General features: G+C 38.7%; 1 long non-coding RNA gene across 1 annotated transcript in view; it reads right to left on the bottom strand.

Moving 5' to 3' along the window:
* The window catches only part of LOC141372440 (uncharacterized), a 315072-nt gene that overhangs the window by 42185 nt on the left and 252518 nt on the right, over positions 1–20369 (bottom strand). The window contains exon 2 of the long non-coding RNA XR_012377693.1: positions 15868–16023. This is a non-coding gene — a long non-coding RNA (uncharacterized lncRNA). The remainder of the gene's footprint in view (positions 1–15867; positions 16024–20369) is intronic.

Here is a 20369-nt window from a genome sequence, read left to right as displayed (position 1 = left end):
ATCTATCTATCTATCTATCATCTACCTATCTATCATCCATCTATCTATGTGTGTATCTTACAGTAAACCTACACAAACAATCAACATATATTGACCTTTTTCCTAGTGGCTTTGGGAAACAATAAATAGGGAAAAGACTGAATTATAAAGAGTTCTGTTTAGCACTCAATGGAATCCAAATCAACCAAATGCTACATACATGATTTTGGTTGTCGTTTTCAGTTCCATTTAATTTCCATTTTAATTGGAAAGGTGCACTGGAGAACAAAAAAGATGATAAGCCATCACAGAAGTTATTAATTCCAGGAGTAAGGAAGATAATGTTTGTATTTGCCAGAGAAGAGGCAATTAAAGTGAGATTATGATTGAAAGGGATAAGAGGCAAGGCATACAAAGTAGAGGCACTAAAATGTTCAATGGAATAATAGCAGTGAGAGGAGACATGTGGCATTATGATTGGTTATGATAAAAATTTCCAGAAATGTAATGGTCTGTCATATAATTTGTGCTTATGGTGGCAATATTTGCATTAATAAATGATGGTACAATAAAAATATTGTGACATTAGACCCATTGAACAACATGTCTTAAATTCTAATCTGCAGTTGCGTGAAGAATAATATATCAGTGGCACTACAATAGTAGTGATTTTAATAAAAATTATAACTACAATAAGAGTAATAATTAATATCATTTACAATTTACCAAACACCTGCACTACATCACTTTATTACTTCATCTTTGAGTTTATATTTGTATTTAGAAAGCTTTTTATTTGAATTATAAATAAACATTTGAGGTCATGCTACTAAGACACTTTGATCCTTTGAAAACCGTACTGTTTGCAAGTATGTAATCCTAATACCGTGTCAAATATTCTATTTAAGATCATAAATGACTCATCTATGGAAGTGGATAAAAAGTGTATTCCTCTGGGTTTACCTATTCCAAAAGTCAGAAAATGAACTATATCTTTAAGTAAAAAGTAAATTTATTGTTTCATGTATCAGGGAAGGACGCAAGTAGATTCTGGAGCTCAATACATTAGCAGAGCTGAGTTTCTCCCTTTATTTGGTTTTCCTCTCAGAAAGGCTCTGGCCATTAGGTAAGCATATTGACCACAGAGGCCTTTTCATTTTCCTACTTTTTGCAAGTAAGGGGACCTTTCCTTTAATCTCCACACACCAAAATTGGTCATGTACCCATGCCTAAATCTGGTATATAGGAACATTGCTTCATCACCAGCCTGGATCATTCCACTATCCTATCCTATAGATAGTGACAGGATTTTGTCACCGACAGCCCCAGTGGGACCACATGGAGTCAGGGGAAATGTCTTCAAAGTCCTTAAAGAAGCATGAACATGGATGATGGGAAAGCATAAGCACACAGAGCATACACCTGCAAAATGCCAACTACGTTCTGCTACAGGAGGACAAGTGTATCTCTAAGGAAATATATTTTCTTTTTATTTCACTTAGAAGTTTTTATGTTTTGTGTCATTTATATCTAATAGCTTTAATAAGGTTCTTCCTTAGCCTTCTTCAATTTAGAATGTCACAGATTTTCAGTGAAATAACATCTTCAATTTACAGGCACACACACCCCCCATATAAAATGTTCCCAGAATTAAAATGGTGTCAGATTTCTCAACAACATCACTAATAGAGAACAATTAAAGCAGTGTTCTAAAAATTCTGAGAGATAATAATTTCCAACTTATAAATCTATAACTACCCAACCTAGCAATCAAAGATGTATGCATAATAAGGATATATTCATACAAGAACACATTTTAGGGAAGCTGCCAAAGGATGAGCTTCAGAAGAAGGAAAGTGAAAACCATGAAAGAGCAAGAAAGCGCAGAGTCCAGGAAACAGATGATCCAATCTAGGAGAGAGGCAAAGAACACTTCTGGATGTTGTGTACAAAGAGCTGTGATAGAGGTCTACAAACAGTTGGGATGAGACAGATTAAAAATAAAATAAAAGTAGGGCACCTGGGTGGCTCAGATGGTTAAGCGTCTGCCTTCGGCTCAGGTCATGATCCCAGGGTCCTGGGATCGAGTCCCACATCGGGCTCCCTGCTCCTTGGGAGCCTGCTTCTCCCTCTGCCTCTCTCTCTCTCTCTGTCTCTCATGAATAAATAAATAAAATCTTAAAAAAAATAAAATAAAATAAAAGTAGGACTCCAGAAGAGATGATTCTAAAAAATAAAACAAATCAATATATTATTAAATGTTTTCTAACACCAAAAAATGTTAGTTCTATTGGGAAACTTGAAAATAAGAGTATGGAAGAAGAGCTTTAATTCCAAGAATAAGAAAATGTTGCACACTAGTGGAAATATAATTATAGCGTTCTGTATAGCACAGGCCTAAATAGTATTTGGGTCATTAAAATGAAAAAGCAAATTTTGACTTTACAAATAATGCTATAGAAATTCAGTGGTTTGCAAAATGTGTCCCAGACCACTAATGTCAAGATCACCTGAGAAATTGTTAGAAATGCAAATTCTTGGGTCCCCCACCCCGAACTACTGAGTCAGAAACTCTGAGAATGAGGCCCAGGAATCTATCTTACAAGCCCCCCTCCCAGCTGATTGTGATGCATGCTACCATGTGAAAATCACTGCTCTAAATATTTTAGAAGGGTATGAATGTAGGAAGACTGAAATATAAAGAGTTTCCAAGAGGAAAAGATTATGAAAGCTGAACACTCGCCTTCCAGAGTAGAATATTAATGAGAAACAGATAATCAGACAGTAATATAAGACTATTCTTAAGAAATATAAAAATAAATACCAGGTGGAAGGGGTAAGGGGCACCAAAAATTAGGGGTAGAAAGTATAGGACAGGGAACTATTACTTTTTTTGATAACACTTTTAATGGTATTTAACATTTTGAACTAAGTAAATGTAATTTGGTAAAAAATAAACAAAAAAATAAGTGGTAAGTGATAAATGAAAACTGGCAAAAGCATAGATTTTCAAGAAAAATAGAAGAGAGCATGTATATTTGTGCAAGTGAATACTATTCTCTTGTATAATATGCAAAATGTGCTTGTATCCATAACTGGCATCAGTCTTTGCATTATTTGCCTGGCCCTAAAGGCATTTGAGTTTGCTACTCATGGATGTATTTTCTGAAAATAGGATGTCACAGGTAGAGATTAGATGAACATCTCAGAATAATTGTGTTAACCTATTAAAGACCTTACCAGTGAATCTGATAGACAATAAAGAAGAAGTGAGATCAGTGTTTAAAAGAAAGAACTATGAGGGTGACAGCCAATTGTATGAAGGAGAAGAAAACTGGAGTCAAATACATCTATGAAGCTGGAGTTTGGGAACCGGAGCACAGCCCTGGAAAATGAAAGCAGAAGTTTAAGAACATCATTCAACTTCTGAGAGCTTCCAGATAGAGGATACCCTAAAAGCAAATGGACAGTCATATCTGCAGTGTGGAAAGAATTAAGAACTGGGGCTATGGAGCTGTCACCTGTCCATCTCTGTAGGATTAGAGGTTAAAACTATGCCCTTGATCAATTGAGAAAGAAGGACAGAACTTTCTTGAGTCTCTTGACATTATTGGCATGGTGGATTCTTTATTTTCCTAGTCAGACAGTGACAGTTCAATAAATATTGTTGGTGATGATCTATTGCTTTCATACTGCCTAGGCCGTGTAGTGTCTGATGATATGAAGCTAACATGAAACAGTGATTTATATTTTCCATGATTGCTTGATGGATAACTAAACAAAATGTCTAAATATATACTCAAATAAATTGATTAACTAGTCTCACTTTTCAAATGACCTCTGTTTTGTATTCGGCTTTCACATAGACTTTTTTGATTTATCAGAAGATTTAACTGTGTACAGTATTTGGGTTTACATAGAGTAGGGTGAATTTTAATGAAAATCATTTATCATCTTCAGGACTTAGCCAATACATGCACAAGTCAAGCCTGTTACTCTCTTGAAGGTTCAGCATATTGCAATGGGATTACATCAACTCCTAGAATAAGGACTTTGCGTTTTGTACTCAGCCTTTAAAAAATTAACATCCCTTTGTTTATAAGGATAATGATGACCCAATCTTTAAAATAATGATTATTCTTAAGCTTTTGGAACTCAAACCCAATAATAATTATGAAAACAATAATAAAAATCATTTATTGAGCACCTATTATGCACCAGGTTTTCTATTAGTAATTTTTATACATTAGCTTTCATTTTCTTTAATTACTCCAAGTTTCTCTACTTCATAGATACGAACATCAAAGTTAAAAAGCCATATGAATCAGCAAAGAAGTCAAACTCTCACTCTTTGCAGATGATGATACTTTATGTGGAAAACCCAAAAGACTCTACCCCAAAACTCCTAGAACTCATACAGGAATTCAGTAAAGTGGCAGGATATAAATCAATGCACAGAAATCAGTGGCATTCCTATAAACCAACAACAAGACAGAAGAAAGGGAAATTAAGGAGTCAATCCCATTTACAATTGCACCCAAAACCATAAGATACCTAGGAATAAATCTAACCAAAGTGGCAAAGAATCTGTACTCAGACAACTATAAAATACTCATGAAAGAAATTGAGGAAAACACAAAGAAATGGAAAAACGTTCCATGCTCGAAAGAACAAATATTGTGAAGATGTCAATGCTACCTAGAGCAATCTACACATCTAATGCAATCCCTATCAAAATACCATCCACTTTTTTCAAAGAAATGGAACAAATAATCCTAAAATTTGTATGGAACCAGAAAAGACCCCAAATAGCCAGAGGAATGTTGAAAAAGAAAAGCAAAGCTGGTGGCATCACAATTCCAGACTTCAAGCTCTATTACAAAGCTGTCATCATCAAGGGCGCCTGGGTGGCTCAGTTGGTTAAGCGACTGCCTTTGGCTCAGGTCATGATCCTGGAGTCCCGGGATCGAGTCCCACATCGGGCTCCCTGCTCAGCAGGGAGTCTGCTTCTCCCTCTGACCCTCTTCCCTCTTGTGCTCTCTATCTCTCATTCTCTCTCTCTCAAGTAAATAAAATCTTTGAAAAAAAAAAAAGCTGTCATCATCAAGACAGTATGGTATTGGCACAAAAACTGACACGTAGATCAATGGAACAGAATCGAGAGCCCAGAAATGGACCCTCAACTCTATGGTCAACTCATCTTTGACAAAGCAGGAAAGAATGTCCAATGGAAAAAAGACAGTCTCTTCCACAAATTGGGTTGGGAAAATGGACAGCCACATGCAGAAGAATGAAACTGGACCATTTCCTTACACCACACAAAAAATAGACTCCAAATGGTTGAAAGACCTAAACGTGAGACAGGAGTCCGTCAAAATCCTAAAGGAGAACACAGGCAGCAACCACTTCGACCTCAGCCACAGCAACTTCTTCCTAGAAACATCACCAAAGGCAAGGGAAGCAAGGGCAAAAATGAACTATTGTGACTTCATCAAGAGAAAAAGCTTTTGCACAGCCAAAGAAACAGTCAACAAAACCAAAAGACAACCAACAGAATGGGAGAAGATATTTGCAAATGACATACCAGATAAAGGGCTAGTATCCAAAATCTATAAAGAACTTATCAAACTCAACACCCAAAGAACAAATGATCCAATCAAGAAATGGTCAGAAGACATGAACAGACATTTTTCTAAAGAAGACATCCAAATGGCCAGCTGAGACACATGAAAAAGTCCTCAACATCGCTCGGCATCAGGGAAATCCAAATCAAAACCTCAATGAGATACCACCTCACACCAGTCAGAATGGCGAAAATGAACAAGTCAGGAAATGACAAATGTTGGCGGGTATGAGGAGAAAGGGGAACCCTCCTACACTGTTGGTGGGAATGCTAGCTGGTGCAAACTCTGGAAAACAGTGTGGAGGTTCCTCAAAAAGTTGAAAATAGAGCTACCCTACGACCCAGCAATTGCACTACCGGGTATTTACCCCAAAGATACAAATGTAGGGATCCGAAGGGGTATGTGCACCCCAATGTTTATAGCAGCAATGTCCACAATACCCAAACTATGGAAAGAGCCAAGATGTCCATCGACAGATGAATGGATAAAGAAGATGTGGTATATATATACAATGGAATATTATGCAGCCATCCAAAAAACACAAAATCTTGCCATTTGCAACAACGTGGATAGAACTGGAGGGTATTATGCTGAGTGAAATAAGTCAATCAGAGAAAGACATGTATCATATGACCTCACTGATATGAGGAATTCTTAATCTCAGGAAACAAACTGAGAGTTGCTGGAGTGGTGAGGGGTGGGAGGGATGGGGTGGCTGGGTGATGGACATTGGGAGGGTATGTGCTATGGTGAGCGCTGTGAATTGTGTAAGACTGATGAATCACAGACCTGTACCCCTGAAACAAATAATACATTATATGTTAAAAAAAAAAGAAGATAGCAGGAAAAGAAAAATGAAGGGGGGGAATCAGAGGGGGAGATGAACCATGAGAGACTATGGACTCTGAGAAACAAACTGAGGGTTCTAGAGGGGAGGGGATTGGGGGGATGGGTTAGCCTGGTGGTGGGTATTAGAGGGCACGTATTGAATGGAGCCCTAGGTGTTATACGCAAACAATGAATCATGGAACACTACATCAAAAACTAATGATGTAATGTATGGTGATTAACATAACATAAAATTTTAAAAAAAAAGAAAAAATATGAAAGTGGCTATATGAAAATACAGTCATATGGCTGTTATATGAGCATAAAACTCCAATCTAACTTTTCTACCTCCAAAGTTATTATTTTTTCTCCACTAAAACAAAAGAGATCAGCAAAGAATATAAATTGAACTCATATTTATCTGTCTTTAAAGTTCACGTCTTGTGGCAATGCCATAGTGTATCACAAAAGAATTAAAGAAATTAAACAACTGCATCTAGTTACTGCATCATACTTTCATAATGTTGAATAATTGATAAATGAATAAACAACTCAATGAGTATTTACTGGCACACACTAAAATCTTGACATACATTAATGCAAACAGAAGAGCTAAACATAATAGCTATCTGTCATTTACTAGTATTTTACATATGATGAAGCAGGTTAAGAAAAATTAAATCCAGAGAATAAATAGTTATGGGAGTGGGGGATGCAGGGGAGTGAACTCTGGCATAGCAAACTTCAAAGCCCATTCTTTTAATACTATGTCATGCTGCCTCAAAAATAGAAGCCAATGTTCCTTGTCAAATGTTCCCTGTCAAGAAGAGCATCCCAGTTTAAACTTACGTTGTGCAGTGCAAAATAGAGTGTTGGAGGAATTAAGAAATAAGAGAATGTATAACTGTTATTTGCTGAATATCTACTAAATCCCATATGCTATGTATAGTATTTTACACAATATTTTATTTAATCTTTGTCATAACTTTAAGCATGAGATACTACTTAGAGTATACTAACTGTTATATGAATAGATTCCAGAAGTTACAATGGCTCAAAAAGACTGGAAGTTAACTTCTTGTTCACATACTATTTTTAGATAAGTGAGGAAGAGTTATGCAGAGCAGCTGTCTTCCATGTTCATTCAGGGACCCAAGAACAGAGGGTTTCCATCTTCAATGTGTGGGATTCAAGATCACCCTTGAGATCACCTCCATTACACCCAGCCAGAGGAGGAAAAAAAAACCTGCAGGAGAGTCATGTGGGAGGTTTATACGGGACAAGCAAGGAAACAGTGTTCATTACTTCAGCTCACATCCCCATGGCTGGAAAGTCATGGCTGTACCCGACTATAAGGAAAGCATAAAGCACAGTCTTGGCGAGGCAACTATTTCCCAGGTGCAACTTCCATTATGGAAAGGGAAACATGAATTTTTGGATATGGTTTGTCATCTAGAATCCACATGGATATAAGTGACTCCCTTGTTAATATAAAGACATTCAATAACTTGCCCAAGGAGTCAAGGTTCTGGAAGTGTTAGCTCATAGGTAAGCCTCACTGGCATTCAGCAAACTGTGGCCTATGAGCCAAATCTGGCTGGCCATCTGTTTTTATTGATCAAGTGTTACTGGAACCTAGCCATGCCCATTGATTTATGTATTGTCTGTGACTGCTTTCATACTACACTGGCAGAGTTGAGCAGTTGTGACAAAAGACCACGTGGCCTGCAAAGCCTCAGACATTTTCTATACAGAAGTTTGCCGGCTATATTGGTTTCCCATTGCTTCTGTAACAAATTACCACAAACAGGGTGGCTTAAAATAACACAAATTTATTATCTTATAGAACTTTTATAGTTCTAGAGTTCAGATGTCAAAAATGGCTCTTCCTGGGCTAACGTCAAGATGTTAGCAGGGCTACATTCCTTAGTGGAAGCTCTAGAGGAGAATCCATTTCCTTGCATTTTCAGCTTCTAGAAATCACCTGCCTTCCTTGGCTTGTGGCTCCTTTCCATCTTCAAAAGCAGCAAGTCTTTTTTAGCTGGCCAAGTCTTTCTCATGATGCATTACTCTGACACTGACTTTTTTGCTTTCTGTATTTAACAACTTTTGTGATTATATTGGGCCCACCTAGATAATCCAGGATAATCTCCCTACCATAAAGTTAGCAGATTAACAATCTTAATTTTTATCTGAAATCTTAATTTCCCTTTGTCATGTGATCTAAAATATTCACAGGTTCCATGGGTTAGGAAAGGAACATCTTTGGAAGGTCATTACTCTACCTATCATAATGACCCCTTCTTTCTATCACCTTCTTTCCCTAAAAGAGAAGTAAGGCTTTTCTACAGTCTAAAAGAACTGATCAGAGCTTCAAAGGATGTTTAAAATATGGATGAGTAGAAAGGTTGGAGAAGAGTACTCAGGTGAGGAAAATATTTGGAGAAATTATAAGGAAAAGGTCATTGAGTCAGAAATGTGTAGGAATGGATAGGCATTTAAGGATCTGCATAAAAGGAATGAATAAAGTTGGAAGTTGGATCTAACTGGGTAGAGTCAGATTATGTAGGATTTTAAGAAGACAAAGAAAAATACCATTTTTTATTCCAAGGTTACAAAAGAAAATCTTATTCTAGTTTAGGGAAAGCATAAGATACAAGATATAAAGATATATAGCATAAAATAATCTGGACTTTCATTTTTCAAATTTGGAAGTGCTAATAATTGCTACTATCTGTTGAACATCTATTCTGTATAGGGCCCATTATAGATATAAGTCTGCAAAGAAGTTATTAGTGTTCCCAAGTTACAGATAAGGAAATTGAGACCCAAAGCAATTGATTTTAAGTTTGAAGAAGCAAAGCTAGTAAATATTGGACCTAAGCTTTCTACTCTGAAATATCAGAAACCATGTATTTATACTGCATAGTCAGGGTAAATATGGGGAACTTCCATCTGTTTTCTCAATCTCTTAGAGCTAGAAATCTACATTTATTGTAGGTCACACCAAACCTAGGTGGAAATACTTAGGCATAGTTGATACCTATGATTTGATTTTTCTCTTACTTTTTTGATTAACAAGATTAATAATTAATAACCTATATGATTAAAAATATGGACATTTAAAAAATGCTTATTTTAATCCATTTGCAAAGACCATTTGAGAACTGATTCTATGGTTCTACAATACTTTTTTTTTTTTTGTATTTTGAATTGCAAGTGCCCCACCACCATTTCTGCAGGTCATTGTGAAATTCCTCCAACTGTCCTAAATACTGAAAAGAATAAATTGCATTTTCAGTACCATGGAAATAATTATATTTTCAAGGTCACAATCAATCATCATAAACTCAGTACCTTCCTCTTAGGAAAAGAATGATTCAAATCCCTGATGTATTGCTTTTGTCATTTTGAAAAGAATGTGCCCACTGATATAGCAAGTTATGAAACAATCTGCATGAAAGAAATTCATTGTGCTCTTTAGTCTCTACCTCAATTTATGTTCCACAAAATAATAGCAATGATGATAATAGTAGTATATATAATTATTATTTTTGTGTACTTCATTATTTAGAAAATGTCTATATTCAGTGTCTTGTTTAGTTCTAATAATAGTTCTCTGACTCAAGACAATGATGATAATCATTTTTATCTTGTACATCAGACGGCCACAGAGGTTTAGAACATTTTTCAAGGTCGTGCAATTAGAAGGTAGAAGAGTTGAGAATCAAAGCCAGAGTTCTTAAGAAATGAAAAACTAAATGGCCTTTGTGTGTGTTTTTAGAAGTTATGTAAATCAAACAAAGCAAGATTTTTTTTTCTCACTAACCTGTAAAGAGAGCTGACCAAAATACAACAGTTAATTTGACTGATTCTGATATTTGTGCTCCTAGCTTCTAGACTTATCTGCCCTTCAAAGCCCTCCTGCCCCTTTGATGCAAATGCTGGCTGTGTTTTCTTCTATCTTTGCTATAGCAGGAAACTACAGGGTAAATTTCTCATCTAATTTTCAATGAAGCACTGACCTCCCTCACCATCTTGGGACCCATTTCACTTAATTCCAGTTGTTTCTTCTCACTGATTTTGGGTGTTATTTTAATATTTCTTCATGCTCCTCCTTTCCCCTTGACTCCGTCTGAGTCTCTCTGGGAGCTGAAACCCATCTCTTTGATGTCCCAGCTGAAGTTGAAATAAAACATTTCCCTGACCTGAGAAAGACTGGAATGGGGGATGGAAGAGCAAGGAAGACCTAGAAAGGATGATCAAAAATGGGTGCAAATGGACTTATGGTATGGATTTGTTCTCCTGAAATGGAGGGGGTGGGGAAATGACTTAGAGAGTCTGCCGTAACCCAGGAAAACAAAGGGGCCCAGGATGTGGGGAAAACCAGGACCAGAAGGCTCTGGTAGGCTCCAAATGTTCTGAGTCATTGCGTCCATAGACCTCATCTGACTTGAGAACAGAAAGAGATTTCATTTGTGAGGGAATATGAGGGAATATGAATATGAACATGCATTAGTAATAACTATGCTCAGCAGTGCTCTCCTGGGTCAGCTTGTGATATTCAGCCCATTTGTCCCTCCTTGAACTGCTTGCAAATCAGAAAGTGCTTCAGTGAAGTCAATGGGTTAGAGCTCTTTGGACAGAAGCCATCTTGCTCAAACTGACAAAAACTCAGATACAGGTTTTTTTACTAATTTAAGAAAAAAATGTAAATAAAATGTTTGCTTAAAACATAACTGAATTTAGTGCTCAAAGAAGATTGTAAGGAACCTGAATGGTCAGGTCGTCATCCTTCAGGTATGTTTTTTTTTTTTTTTTCTGTGTTGGCTTCATTCTCAGGATGGAAATCCCCTCTTGGTGACCACTCTGAGTTTATATTCCATTCTACCTAGTAATGCCCAGGTAAAAAGAGATTCTCTTCCCTAGCATTCTGACAAAAAGCCATAGGATCAGATTTCATAAATTTGGAGTGGGTTACAACCTATTCATGAAAGAATCACTGTGATTGTGACTGGCCAGGTCTAGGGTATGTGCCCACACCTGGACCGGGGTATAGGGCCAGGCCTTGAACTTAAAGTGGGGAGAAGAAATTCTGCAAAATAAATTTTAGCGCTATTATTAGAAGAGGTTGGAATGGGCTCTGAACAGGCACCAAACAATGCACATGTTCGATAATGAAAGATGATTAGATAATGAGAGATGAGATAATGAGAGATAATGAGAGATGAGAGTTGTTGACTGCTTATTATGTGCTAGCTATTCAGAATTGCTTTTTACAAACTAATTCAGTTAATCTTTACAACAACCTTACATGAGAGGACAAATACTATTGCTTTTTTTTACAGAGCACAACATGGCCGAGTAACTTCTCCCAAGCACACAGGGACTGCCAGAGAGAGTCTTCAGGCGAGAACCCAAACCTATTATTCAGGACCAACAAGCTGTTGGGCAGCCAGAGGTCAGCCCAGGGATGAGGAGAGAAGCAGATATCTGAAAGCTGACTTGTACAGAGAGAGGGAGATCTGAGACAAAACACTTTTTCTTGATAAAATGCAAAGTGAGAATGAATAAGAAGTCTCCTTCTCTCGCCCAAAAGGTACTCCAATTTGGACAACGCTGGCCACTGAGTCCATACCCTTCAACATGGTTCAAACCCATTCCATGGCACTCCCCATTCATTCCTTATGCATTGGGGCTTCTTCCTGTTTTTCGTTTCTTTTTTTTAATTGTATTTTATTATGTTATGTTAGTCACCATACAATACATCATTGGGGCTTCTTCCTGTTTTTCTTTATTTTATTATTTTATTTTATTTTATTTTATTTTATTTTATTTTATTTTATTTTATTATGTTATGTTAGTCACCATACAATACATCATTAGTTTTTGATGTGGTGATCCGCGATTCATTGTTTTCGTATAACACCCAGTTCACTCAAAGCTTCTCTTGCTTCCTGCCCATCACATAAGACTGTGTGCACCCCTAGCTTCTTTCCCATACATGATTCCCTACTCAGTCTACCCAGTCTTTAAATCTCAGCTGCAATGTCCCTTGGGGACCCTAAATTAAGTCCCCTTGCTCCAAATTCCTGAAGCCTCTGGTATTTTCCCATCAAAGCACTAATCATATGTCACTCTAAAACCCTGGTAATGTTTACCTTTGCTGATACACAATAAGCCCTCTGAGAAGAGTCTTCCAGCATCTGGCTGCAGAATCCTAGGTTTTAGTTCTAGAATTTCACATTTACTCCCTTTCCCTCCTATTTATAATATAATTGTTTCATTACTAGCTAAACAAATATAGCAAATAATCCCTCTTCTCCTTACACCCACACACCCCTCACTTGCAAACAGTGTGTCTCAGTTGAAACAGAGCAGTAGCTTAGGCTCAAGGGCAAGTAGAGCCTTTTGCTCCTTCTTCCTGTTTCTTTCCTCAGTTTGGAAGGTGTGACTTGACCACAGAAGTCCTGGCAAAAGTCCCTTTTGACTGCACACAGCAGCATGGGCTGATTAATACTCAGGCTAAGCAAGTGCTTATGGAAAAAACTGACTAGGGACAAAAATAAACAGAAGGAATTGGTAATGTTTTTAGGGCTTTCCACCTCTAAAGATCTTAATCTGGTCCTGCTCACCAAAGGCAGGCAAAAAAGATTAAGGCTGATAGAAAGAAACTGCCAATCCTTATGGTTCAAGATACTGTTTGGTTTCTGAGTGTTACCCACATTGTTTCCCTGATCAACTTCTTGATTGGGGAAACTATAGCATGAAGCATAGTATTCTCACAGAAAAGTAAGTGTAATTCTAATTTATCCTAGGCAAGGACTCCAAATCTCCTAATACAGAGCTGTTACAACACTGGGAGAATGTGGTGTGATTTGGAGAACATGGTGTGAGAGCCCACTGCTAACGGTCACCAGAAACACATCTCTAGTCAAAAGAATGTTTAGGTTATTTAGCTTCCTGCGAAAAGGAATGATTTACCCCAGGGGAATCTAGGTGGGAAGAAAGAATTGGGAGTAGCCTCTTACAGGATTTGGGTATTTGTTATTTTGTGTTTTTTTCATCATGATAACTGTACTCTTTAATCTCCATCATTCATTTCAGCTATCCGCCTACCCACCTCCCCTCTGGTAACCATCAGTTTGTTCTCTAGAGTTAAGAGTCTCTTTCTTGGTTTGTCTCCTCTCTCTCTCTCTCTCTCTCTTTTTTAACTTTGTTTGTTTTGTGTCTTAAATTACACATGAGTGAGATCTTATGGTGTTTGTCTTTCTCTGACTGGCTTATGTCACGTAGCATTATACTCTCTAGCTCCATCCATGTTGTTGCTAATGGCAAGATTTAATTCTTTTTATGGCTGAATAATATTCCATTATATATGTCACGTGATGTATCTTCTTTATCCTTTCATCAATCGATGGACACTTGGACTGCTTCCATAGTTTGGCTATTGTGGATTTGGGTATTTTTGTGTACTTCATTATTTAGGAAATGTCTTCATATGCAGTGTCTTGTTTTTCTGATACTAGTCCTCTTACAGGTTGATAAGGATAATAGAGGGCTCTAAGCAGGGTTTAGGGAAGCAGGGACCAGCTGGGGGGTTCAGATGTTATAAAAATGCAATTTAATGACTGGGTATCATAATAAATTTAATCTGTGAGGCAGGCAGAACAAAGTGAAGTTAGAATTGCCATACTAAAGAAGCAGCAGTCACTCAAAGTAGACAGTGTATACCGAGAGGTAAGGATGGTTAAGTCACTTCTGTGGTCATGAGGAACCTTGTCCATATCTTATCCAAACTTGGTCAGAATGGCTATAGTGTTTGACTTGTTTGATCATCATCTATCTTCTATTTGAAACATTGCACTCTGGCGTTAACAGGGCTGTTTTTCACCTTCTCAGTGATTCAGATTGGAATAACTAAGTGAGGTTCCTTCCTTTTAATCTATAATCTTGTTCTCTCGCGCCCCTCTCTGAGCTCAGGTGCAATCGTACCAAGTAATGCGATAAGAATACACCACATTCACCAGTACCAGAGAGGATGGAGTAAGGGGGAGCCAGCCCAGGCAAAGTGTCACCCTTTGACACACCACTAAGCCTTGAGCATATCTCAGGAAAAAGCAGAGGGAAGATGTGGCACTTCCTTCCATACAGAAATGAATCCAGTCCTCTCACTGACCTCTGACCACAAAGGAGAGTGAAAGAAAGCTCACTGTTCTACTGCCCATAAGACACAGGAACCCAGCCTACTCATTTAGTGTGTTCTAGGAAATATCTCTGATTCTAATCAACCAGTTCAGTAATATTGCTTCCCTTAGGAGGAACTGGTAAGAGAGCAGAGACAAATCCAGCTTAGGAATGGCGATGAGCATCTTGCAATGATACCTGAAGGCAGAAGAGTACATATTTAAGGACATGGGCTTTAGAGCCAGAAAACATAGGATCAATTTCGAATCCCACCATTAACTTTCATGTCATATTAGACAAGTACTAAGACTCCGTTCTGAAAATCTGGTAAGGTGGTTGTAAGAATTCAATGAACTAAATGAAATTACATATAGAATATATAGAATATGTAATAATATAATATATTTCTGAGGCTAGCTTATGTGTAAGTATGTATTATTTTTCCACAGTCTCTGGCACATATTGTGCACACAGTAAATGGTAGCCATCAGCAGAGTTGTGGAAGAAACCACCAGGTAATGATAGTCCAGAAAAACCAAGCCAATGCTGGAATAAAAGGAGAGATTTCTTAATGGGGACAATGTAAGAAAAACTGGGATTAGAGATCAAAAGATGACCCTGTCCTTATGAAGTCCTCAGTCATCACCGAAATTGATATTTCATGTTGACAATACAACATCTACATTCCTATCATAAGTTGCAGATGTTTAGGGAGTGTGATGTCTATAGCACAGTCAGGAGGTGTGGCTGGAGTGACAAAGTCGGCACTGGACAACAGCACTGGACAAGGACTCTGAACATCTGTTCCTCCATATTCAGAATAAGAAAACTGGGAAAGATGGATAAGGAATGTTTTCTGGATACAAGAGTAAATGTTTTCTTATCTACGTAAGAACCAGAGCTAGGAGAGATTCTTTTGCGAGCAATTTTAGAAGAGAAAGGTCCACTCTTGCTGCATTGAAGTGTATTTGGGTCTTGCTTAGGTACCGGAGGTTGCATTAATTGACCTCTGGATATCTCTGCCGGCTTTGAAGGCATGAGCGAAACTAAATTATTGGAAATTCATTTTGCCATATGTCTCAAAACAAATCATCCTCAGGGGTCAGAGATTCTGATTTTACCCAAAAATGTCATCAGAGTATACTCTTGCCCTTTGTTTTCCCAAGGTTTTTACTGGGTTCTCTAATCAAAAAGATGAAACCTTGATGGCTGAAGTGGAATAACACCTTGCATAGCAGTCTTTTTTTACCTTGGGTAACATCCAGCAGGGAGCGAGGACAGCAGTTTGCGCTTGGTTGTAACAAGGCCATAGACTCACAGAAGCACACGAACAGTCCTCTCTCTAGGAGAATAAGCGTGGAGAGTGGATTTGGTCAAGTCACTCAATCTCTCTGGCCTAGGGTTCCTAAAAAAGAAAGGAGGATGGATTCAGAATATTCTCTCATAGGAAAATTATGAAAGCTAATAGGTTTGGATGTTCTTGATATGCATTTAATTTAATGATATAAAGGTAAAGTATCTTGGTACACTGTGTTATCAACAATTCATCTGGACAAAGGATATTTGCGAGTTTCTGGCTACACACTGTTGTTGGTAAATTGAAATCAATAGAGCATTTAAACGTTATTGATTTCTTTTCAGATTTAAGGGCCACCTGTATATAAAATATATTGAAACTGAGCTGAAAATATATAATCTTACATTGTTTAATGACATTTAGAATGGGGTTGATTTAGAGATTTCTTAGAGGGGAAAAATACCATAAATCTTGCACTTTATCTGTTTTTCATGTTAGGTATTTTTCATGATTTTTTTCTTAAATTGTGAAAATAATATTAACAATAGAAGCTGTGCCAATATCCTCTTTAATTCCCACAGTAACCCTACAATGTAGGTTTGGTATTATTAGCTCCCTTATAGATAACAGGTGCCTGGTACGCGGTGGAGTCAGACTTTGAAACCAGGTGTAGCACATCTAAAAGTTTCTGCAGTGTTCATGATAACATATTTCTCCATAATTTGTCTGAGGAGACAGAAAAAGATAAGGGAGGGTACAGAGGCTTGTCTTGGAAAGATCTTCCTCCTCCCCACCGATGAGTCAAGTGTCTCATATTGATGCATGCCCTTCCCTTAAAGCTGGGCTGGCAGCTGATATCGGCCCATGATTAAGAGAATGTAAGAGAAGCGTGGTTGAGTGATTTCTGAGGCTAGCTTAGGAGAATCCTCTCAGTGTCTGCAAGGTATGCTTGGGATGCTCCTCGAAGGGATGTGCCTTAGCCTAATCCCACTTTCTAATTGGCCAGTCTGGCCCCTAGCAGGTCCAATGCCATGTTTCTACTGATATAATAATAACCTAGATGGATGTCTGCAGATGATGAGGAAGAGAACACAAGCAAAGAGAAGACGCCTAGGCTGCATTTCCCTTGGTTCTTTCCCTTCTTGTTTTTTGTTTGTTTGTTTGGTCTGTTTAAAGAGTTTATTTATTTATTTGAGAGAGGGTGCATGCACTGCACAGGAGATCAAGTGCATGAGCAGGGGGAGCAGCAGGTAGAGAGAGAGGGAGAAAAGGCCTCCCAGCTGAACAGGGAAGTGGATGCAGGGCTCGACGCGGGGCTCAATCCCAGGACCCTGGGATCATGAGCTGAGCCAAAGGCAGACACTTAGCCGACTGAGCCACCCGGTGCCCTGGTTCTTTCCTTTCTTACACTGAAATGTGCGCGATGCCCTGTGCCAGACCCTGGTGATATGCGGATAAATGAGACGAGGCTCTGACCACAAGATGCTCATCAAACACAGAAAGACACAGATCCACTGACAAACAGTTTAGAACAGATGTGGGGAAGATGCCAAGAAAACTCCTCAGGTAGACAGTGAAGCAGGCGTGGTGGTGCCCCCTGGCTAAGAGAGTTTGTGGCCCTTGGTGGAAAATGTAAAGGGAGGTGCCCAGATCTGGAGCTTAGAGGAGGAAGGGGGAATTGGGGTAGATGAGGCGCGGAGGGAAGCCAGGAGTGGGAGGTTCCTTCTATGCAAAAGGAGGAGGGGGAAAAAAAGAAAAGCAACAACGTAAGGGAATGCAAGGCTGTATTTCATAGGGCAGGTTTACACATTTTTCTCAATCCTAAAATCCTAAGGTTAATTTTCTATGAGCCAGAAAGCTGTCGACTGTTATTCCTTTGCCGGTGGTTCTAATAAGGAATCAGAAGGTAGTATTACATCAATTTTTTCCACTTATTCACCATATAATATCCCAGGTACTGTGCAAAAGAAGTGAGCAAATCAGCATAATCCCTACACTCCTGGAGCTTCAAAATCAAAATAAAGGAAATACTATGAAGTGAGGCGGTGGGGGGGGGGGGGTCTGGGAAAATTGTATGAATTAGGAGAATTCCCTGATCTGGTACCACCTCTAAAATATTATTAACTAACACTTATTTAGAGCTTAGCACTTCTCCAAGATGCTTACACTATTAACTTATTTCATGTTCACAATATAGGTGTGATTTGGGTACTTAATATATAATGTGTAACTGTGCTTCTTTTAAAGACAAGCAACCTGAGGTGTAAGGAAACTTAATGTTTCTCAGCCCTAACTAACTGGTAGAACCTGAATTCAAAGCCAGACAACTTGGTTCGAATATTTTCTCTTAATCACAGTGTTATACTATGTGGTATTGTTTCTGGTAGTGGTTTTCAAATTGCAAATTTCCCACTGCAGGTCCCTCCGGGGCCCGGCCAGAAATGATGTGGGCTTAGTGTGGGGCTCAGGGATCACAGTTTGAACACGCACCCCACGCAATCATGAAGGGGGCTGTCCCTGGACCATACCTGCAGAAACACCCCTCTAAAACATAGACTGTCCACTTGTGGGAATGCAAAGTCATCGTGATGGGTTTCAGGGACACTTAGTGGTAGTGTAGGGAGAATCATATAGAACCGTACACTGAAACTGGGGTGTTGCAAAGCCTCCTGACCACCTCTTCCCTCTCCAAAAGGGACCTACACAGACATACCTACATTCACTTCCAGAAGGCAAGGGAATGAATACATACTTGGCCTGCCACCTGAGGAAGGAAGGTCCTCCTTCCTTCTCTCTGGCAATTATAAAGAGTGAACCAGGGCCAACTCTTGCCTACCCCAGCCTGCTTGTTAGAATCTCCTAAATTAACTTCACTCTGTTAAAATCTTAGTTTTACTTTTTAATCATATATTTCCAATTCCAAAAAACCAGTCATTTTTTTTAAATATTTAATTTATTTATTCACGAGAGACAGAGGGAGAGAGAGAGAGAAGCAGGCTCCCAAGGAGCAGGGAGCCCGATGCGGGACTCGGTCCCAGGACCCTGGGATCATGACCTGAGCTGAAGGCAGACGCTTAACCATCTGAGCCACCCAGGCGCCCAAAAAAACCAGTCATTTTAAAAGCACAAATGCGACATCTACACTGTGCCACTGTTCCGTCAAAAATAATTCAGAAACATGGGTTTCAAGCAGAAAGTGACTAGGTTGTTGCAGAAATTTTCACACAGGGCAACTCCCCACATGCAATATTTTCTATCAACATTTCACAAAAGTGTATATATGTTAACTAGAGTGGCACTTTACTTGACACCGGTAGTAACTATTTCCATGTTGGCGTCCTCCTTTTGTTCTTGTCAGTCTGTTGATGGTATAATTTGCTGTGCGGCATAGCAAACACTACCTTATCATTGACTCTTGGAGAATGATGGCGGTGCATACAGATGACTTCACTAGACAAAATATCCTGTCAGCTTCCCTCATGGCAAAGGATACGAATCCTGCTCCTATAGAATAATACGGTTTCTACTCTGAATCCCACCTATAAAAACTGATGCCCCAGGGGTGGGCAGTGAGATTCTGGGACAAACGGGCAGGAAGGATAGAAGGTTGTTAAACACAACGTAAAGGTTATATAAAAACGTCTTTCCAGAAAGGCTGAGTTTAGTCATATTGTTATGGACTTGCCTCTTTCTGTCTTTCCTTTTTCCTTCCTTCTTCTCCCTCCCTTCCTCTCTGTCTCTGTCTCTCTCTTCCCTTTTCTTAGAGCTTACCTTGGATATATTAGTTTTCACTCAATTCCATCACCGTGAAATAAGGAAAGCAAGCTATTGTTGGTTGTGTACGATGTTCAGGAAATTAACATTCAGATAAAAATGCAACATTATAGTCATACAGCCTTTTTCTACAGGAGAGTTAGGTAGCCTTGCCCAGTTCATTCATTTATTCACTTACTCATTCTGCCTAACTGATTAAACACTCCCTATGTACTTCTAGGTCCTGAGCTGCGACACACAACCTGTACATAATAAATACTTACTATGCACACAGTTTTGTTTGACCCCAAGCCCCGAATGGGTTTGGAATGGGTTTGGGGGTGAAAACACCGCTGAAAGAAATCTCTTCATACCAGTTATGACCTAATTCACTTTGGAATATTTCCCTGTCTCAGACAAATGCATTCCAATTTCATCCCAGTTTTTCAGTCTTTTCCAAGAAATTGAGATTTTTTTTTAAAAGTGCAAATTACAAAAAATCAGACAAGCTTAAACAGAATAGGGAATTCATTGCCACTTGTAACTGAAAGGCCCAGGAGATTTATCTTCTTTGGGAAGGAATAAAGTGTGTATCCAGGTAATCAAACTGTATCATCATGCATTACTTTATATCATTATCCCCTTTCCTTCTCCTTCCTCCTTTCCTTCCTCTCCTCTCCCTTCCCCTCCCCTCCCCTCCT

The sequence above is a fragment of the Callorhinus ursinus genome, unplaced genomic scaffold (assembly GCF_003265705.2).
Source record: "Callorhinus ursinus isolate GAN/ISIS: 27379988/994484 unplaced genomic scaffold, GSC_fseal_2.0 scaffold4, whole genome shotgun sequence".
NCBI classification, from domain to species: domain Eukaryota; kingdom Metazoa; phylum Chordata; class Mammalia; order Carnivora; family Otariidae; genus Callorhinus; species Callorhinus ursinus.
This window is presented reverse-complemented; position numbering and strand designations above follow the sequence as displayed.